The sequence below is a fragment of the Microtus pennsylvanicus genome, chromosome 10 (genome assembly GCF_037038515.1).
Source record: "Microtus pennsylvanicus isolate mMicPen1 chromosome 10, mMicPen1.hap1, whole genome shotgun sequence".
NCBI lineage: Eukaryota > Metazoa > Chordata > Mammalia > Rodentia > Cricetidae > Microtus > Microtus pennsylvanicus.
The window spans coordinates 74,682,170-74,688,955 of record NC_134588.1 but is presented as its reverse complement, the minus strand read 5'-3'; the positions used below and the strand labels follow the sequence as shown (position 1 = coordinate 74,688,955).

General features: G+C 35.8%; 1 pseudogene; it reads right to left on the bottom strand.

The window, feature by feature from the left end:
* Nucleotides 1-363: 363 nt before the first annotated feature.
* Nucleotides 364-719, bottom strand: LOC142858322 (large ribosomal subunit protein eL34-like; annotated as a pseudogene).
* Nucleotides 720-6,786: the final 6,067 nt, after the last annotated feature.

Genomic DNA, 6,786 nt, shown 5'->3' with positions numbered 1-6,786 from the left:
TCTTAATTCTTGTATGCATTAAAGCACTGGTGCTCCAGATCTATCCAGTGACCACTCTTCAAAAATTTTTACCTTGTCCATTTATGATGGCCTTTTCTCTGAGTCAGTTTCTATTCTGCAGGACTGTTGACCTTAACTAGTGACCACTCACTCTCCACATGCCACTCTCTAGAATTCTATGAAAATATTGTCCCTTGACCCCAGGACCAAATATACCCTTCCTAAATACAAACTAAAAGGTGGCGATACATTATGAGCAATTGTTAAAAGGAAAAAGAATTTGAGTCATTTAGTTGGGGATTTTATTTTATTTTATTTTTAACCAAGCCCCAAGCCTTGACTTTTATTAAAAAAGCTGCACATTTATTTTGCTTTCTGACTCTGTGCTTGTGCCTTCAACACTTTCACAACAATTTTCTGCTCCTCAACAAGGAAAGCCCGCTTGATCCTGCCACGGACACACTTGGCACACATGGAGTCACCATAGGCCTGGCTGATATGCTTCTTTGTCTTCGACAATCTCATGAGGACTTTAGGTCTCACAGCACGAACCCCCTCAAAGTCGGCCTGGGCACACACCGCATGCTGATTTAGGTGCTTTTCCAACTTTCTTGGTGTAAAGGTAAACAATCCTGTTGCCAGGGGTTCGAGACAGCCTACTTTTGTTGGAGGCTGTGTTGTAGGAGAGCCTACGACGGTATGTCAAACGCTGGACCATTCTGAGTGCTTCTAAGCACCGTCCCCGGAAGACAAAAAGGAAGGAACTTAGTTGGGGATTTTAATATTCCTATACAGTCCAAAGAATCATAGTGAAGAATGCTAAATTTAGCAAAGGCTCTTAGTATTTTTTGTTTAGCTCCCAGTTCCAAGATATATTAGAAATGTGTATTATGATAATTAAGATAACTAAATGGAACTCTTGGTATACATTGTAGCCTAATTAATAAACCAATTCACTTTAAATAGCAAGAAAGTTTCCCTCTCTACCAGTACTCATCCACAGGCTCACTAATTCTATCTTTCTCCCTTAGTTTTTGTCTTACTTCAACTAAGGATTTCAGAATGCAAACAACAGAGCATGACTGGAATATTTTTTTAACATATAAAATAGAAAAGAACACAGAGAAATAAATGCAAAAACCATTAAATCTGTCTTCCACTCTCTATTACTTTTTAAATGAGAGGATAAAAGATAACTTTTATAGTCTCATTCCTACATGAAGCAAAGCTTCAATTAATTTGATTTTCAGAACAAACTCAATCCTTTAGCTATCACTTAATTGATACACAGTATGAATTAGTAATCAATATTCAGTAGTGTCCATAAAGAACATAATTTTCTATCTGGATCAGCTATCAACATCCTGAAAGTATGAGAGACTTAAAAAAATAACATAACCAATCTTCCTAAAGGTCAAAATCAATCAGCTGCTTAGAAGTCATTTATGCAAATGTTAAATATATATTTTCCTTGGCTTTCCAGCTTCATGATCACTGACCCTCTGAATTTTAAATATATGGTGCTTATTTAAATTCAACTTATTGCCAGTCAGTCCAAATAGCAAGCTCCACAGAGAGGAACTGATAGACAAAAATAAAACATGGGGAATTTGAGAGTATCTGGCATCAAAAATGTCTCCGTAGGATCCAAATAAGTAAAGCACAGGATGAAATGAATTGGAACTGAATCTATTTGCATTAGGGATTGAACATGATGTGCTCGGTAGGATGGCCTGAAACACTTCACTGAACAATAGAAAAATAACTTGAATATTTCAACCATGTTCCAGCATTCCCAAGTGAGCATTAAAGGCTTATCCTATTTCGGCCATTTTATTTCTAAAACTAAAGAGTTTCCTAATATAGCTTTTAAAATTATGTATATCTTTTGCCTTTATGTGTAGTCAAGAGTTCTAATATAATTGTAGCTCTGCCCTGGATAACACTTTTATTTTGTAATTTCTGAGATTATTTTGGTTATTATTGTGTCTATTGATGTTAATATGTGCTGACTTTTCACTCGTTCTTCTCTGGCTGATTCACACTGGCATACGTAATGTGGAACAGGTCCTTGTTCTCTGAGGAAGATCTAATTTTGTCCTCTTTATTGAACAATTAACTGCAGTGATAAGAAATTGTAGCTTCTTGGGATTTATTGGTGTGTGTGTGTGTGTGTGTGTGTGTGTGTGTGTGTGTGTGTGTGTGTATACTGGGTAAAAGTAATAAGCCTGGCTACATATTTGGATGACAAAAGTTTATTTTTTACTAGAGGTAAAGATGGAAAAACAGGCAGACTGGTAATCTTGAAGTCTCTCACCTACATTTTAGAGTGACCATGTTCTCTATCTTCCAACCTGCTCTCTATGCCTACATTCATGCTATCTTCCTCTTATCAGAGCACCTGTTAGATCATAAAACATTATTCAATATTTTTATATTATTTTTGAAGTTAGCATATATTTACATTATTTCTCCCTTAACTTTCTTCCATCCAAAACTTCCCATGTATTTCTTCTTGCCATCTTTCAAACTGTAGTTCTTTTTTCGTTAATTTTTATTATCCGCATTATGCGTACACATATGTATTCATAAATATAATTAACTTGTATAGTTGCTATTTGTTTTATTTGTTGCTTTCTTTTAAATGTGGGTGATGAGTATTTAAATTACAGGTCTCATGCTTTTGGAGCAATGGTTCTTGCTCACTAAACTAACTCTCCAGTCCCCGATGATAACTCTAAATAGAGCATAGTTATAATCATTAGCACAGATTCTCCACAAACTTCCAATACATAACATTGTGGAATAATGCAAAACGTGGTTTTGAGGATGTTGTTCCACTATCCCTCTGTATTTTTACCCTTCTTTTACGTGAATAATGAGACTTGTATGTATGTTTTCAGGGCTGAGAATAAGAGGATCTTAGTTAGGGTTTCTATGACTGTGATGAAACACCATGACCAAAGGAACTTGGAAAAGAAAGGGTTTATTTTAGCTCACAGTTTCACATCACAGTCCAGGAAGTTAGGACAGGGACCTGAGGCACTAAGGTGGAGGCAGAAACTGAAGCAGAAGCTTCCCATGACAGAATGCTGCTTACTGGCTTCCTCATTTGCTTACCTGATTTCCTTTACCATCTGTGATTGTGGACTCGGGGGTGGTACCCACCATTCCCATGAACCATTAATAAAGAAAATGCCTTACAGACTTGACTAAATGCTATATAATGTTGCAGAATATTTGTTTATATTGTGTGATCATGTGTCTCTGTGATAGGTTTAATAAGGAGCTGAATGACCAATAACTAGGCAGGAGAGATACACCATATTTTCAGGGAAAGAGAGGAAGAGGACGAGAAATCTAGGATGTATGGATTACACCAAGGAGATTCCAGGAGCCGTGGAACAAGTTGGATATAGAGAAATGGAGAAAAGGTTAAGGAAAAAAGCCACATGGTAGAATGTAGATTAATAGCTATAGGTTAATTTAAGTTATAAAAGATAGGCGGGGAAAAGCAAAAGTTAAAGGCCAACCTTTCATAATTAATAAGAAGCCTCTGTGCCATTATTTGGAAACACGCTGGCAAGACAGAAAAAGACATTTTACAATCTTATAAAGGCATTTTTTATGTGGCTTCCTTTTCTCAAATAATTTTTGCTTGATTCAAATGGACATGAAACTAGCCAGCATAAAGTCATATTTTCAAATAAATAAATAAAACCACATAGCGGGCATTGGGTTCTAGAATTTCAAAATGTGAATGGGAAGATGGGGAGCCTATACAGTCTATAAAATCCTCTAGAATATATCATTGAGACTATCTTTTCAAGTAAAAGAAATGTAAAAATATAGAGTAATTGTGGAACAACATCTTTAAAACCATTTTTGCATTATTCCATAATGTTATGTATTGGAACTTTGTGGAGAATCTGTGCTTATGATTATAACTACGCAATTTTGAGTTATCATCAGGAACTAGAGAGATAGTTCAGTGAATAGGAGACATTGCCCCGAAAGCATGAAACCTTAAATACTCTTCACCCACATTAAACAAACAAACTGACAAGCAAAATAAAAAACAAACAAAAAATAAAAAACAAACAACAACAAAACTGAGTCATTGCTGAACCTTCCTTCGACACCAGCACTAGAACGCTAAATAGATGAATCTCAAAATCTCACTCTCTAGGCAGACTAGAGGAAACAGGGAACTCTAGGTTCAATAGAAACCCTGCCTCCAAACAATAAGGCAGAGAGTAACAGGGGAAGACACTGAATCTCCTGCTCTGGCCTCTGTGGAGTACCCTAGCAGTTATCTGCATAAACCACACACACAACATGCAACATACATATGCACATCATGGCATTTTGTGAAGAGTTCGGACAAAGAAAATATCTCTTTTGAAGCATAAAAATCTAGACAAAGTCAGTCTACATAAAAGATACTGTGAATTTAAGAAGTATGTAATTAACTTTCTAATTAACAATTTGTCCTATTTTGTTGAATGAATGAATTAATTAGAGATTTAAAAATATGTATCATTTAGAATTTTATTTAAAATTGCTAATGTCATCTGATAATATGAAAAAATAAAGTAAAAGGTTTTATACACAATGATTAGAACACACTTTCTGGGGGCCAGAAGGATGGTTGATGGTTACAAACACTTACAGCTCCTCTAGAGGACCCCAGTTGGATTCCTAGTACCTTCAAACCATTTGAAGCTCCAGTGTTAGAGGATCTGACACCATCTTCTGGCTTTCAAGCAAGCCAGGCACACCATGCTACACATGCATAAATGCAGGGGAAACACTCATATACAAAAATATTAAAAATTAAAAAGAATGCACTTGTGTATAATTTTATATATTTTATTAGAAGTAAATTAATAAAAATATTGAATTGATCATGGAATGAAAAAAGCTTCTATTCTTCAAGCTCTTTAAGAAGGCCATCTGCCATGGTCCTTACTTCGTAGTTCTGAAAACTGAATTTGCTTCTCTATAGTACAGGAATTAACCTCATAAAGTCAAATTTTCATGATGCCTCCTTGGATCCCCCAATTAATGAAAAATTCTCACCACTTAATAACATGTCTACACTGGATGCTGGTAGCACACCTTTAATCCTCCTTGGATCCCCCAATTAATGAAAAATTCTCACCACTTAATAACATGTCTACACTGGATGCTGGTAGCACACCTTTAATCTTAGCATCCAGCAGACAGAGGTAGGCAGATCTCTGTGAGGTCAAAGTCAGCCTTGTTTACAGAGTGATTGCCAGGGCAAACAGGACTACACAGAGAAACCCTGTCAGAAAACAAACAATCAAACAAATGAACAAACAAAGAAAAATCCCAGAGTTACAGACTACCAGAGAAAGCTAGCTAGCCCTTTGACTCCACTGTATTAGGAGTCTTTGTGTGTGTGTGTGTGTGTGTGTGTACATATAACATGCAACCTATGCGTAGGAAATATTGAATAACATTCTACTGAAACACACACATACTTCTCATCATATAATCTCCATGCTCATTCTCACAGTTATGTAGATTCCTTATAATGTTCTTAAATAAATTTAAATCATGTCTTTAGTAATCAATTTCATAAATTCTGTATTCAATCTTTATTTTTGTTTTTTATTTTCATTTTGTTTGATGGTTTTATTCTTAATTTTTCTTAAAAATATGCAAAAGCAAAAGTTCCTGCAATATAGGAATATCAGAGGAAGATAAAAATAAAAAAACAAAAGCAAGCAAACAACAGAGACCCCTGAACTGTTCATAGTTCCTCTACTCCTCCACCCTTACTCCCGTCCACGCACATAGCATTTGTGCATCTGTCAGTGAAGTATCCAGCATAAAACTTACCAAAATCATTTTCCACTAGATGATCAGATAAGCACTCCTTACAATTTAACATATCTCATGTTTATTCCTGAAGACTGATTGGCAGACAGGGTTGTCGTTTAGTGTTTTCATCAAATGTGCCAACAATCTCTCCTCTGATAAACACACTGACTGATCTCCACTCATACGTCTAACTGGGTCCTTTGCTTTTACTAATGAAATGTGAATGAATTTACACATGACCTTTCCAGACATTTCTTTGAGAAAGAAATGCTTACTTTAGCACATTCCCTCTTTCCTTTTGCACTGACAATCTACACATTAGAAAGTGAGAAGAACTCTGGTTGTCGCTGATGGAAAAAAATAATGGAAAGAAGTAGGAACCATTGTCATCTTAACATAATGGGACTTGTAAATTTTTACAGAAGAACATCAAGATTTTTCTATGCTGATGCAAACAATACACAGCCTTGTACTCTTAATACTGCACAACTAACTTATAGTCACATGCTTATTTACATTCAATTGTGTGAGTATTGGACTGTTCTTCACGAAACAGACGCTGATGCACATGGACATACATAAGTTATTCTTCTGATTATAATTTCCCAGCACTGAAATTTTCAATTAAAAACTTGATGAGTGGATAATGAAAATATGATATATATACACCATGATATTTTATGTATGATGTAGGAGTTTCTTCTATCTATCTGTTGCTTTCATTGGTTAATTAATAAAGAAAACTGCTTGGCCTGATAGGTCAGAACATAGGTAGATGGGGAAGACAGAACACAATGCTGGGAAGAAGGCAATGAGGCAGACGCCATAGCTCTCCTCTCTGAGATGGACGCAGGTTAGGATCTTCCCAGTAAGCCACCTCGTGGTGCTACAAACATTAATAGAAATGGGTCGATCAAGATGTGAGAGTTAGCC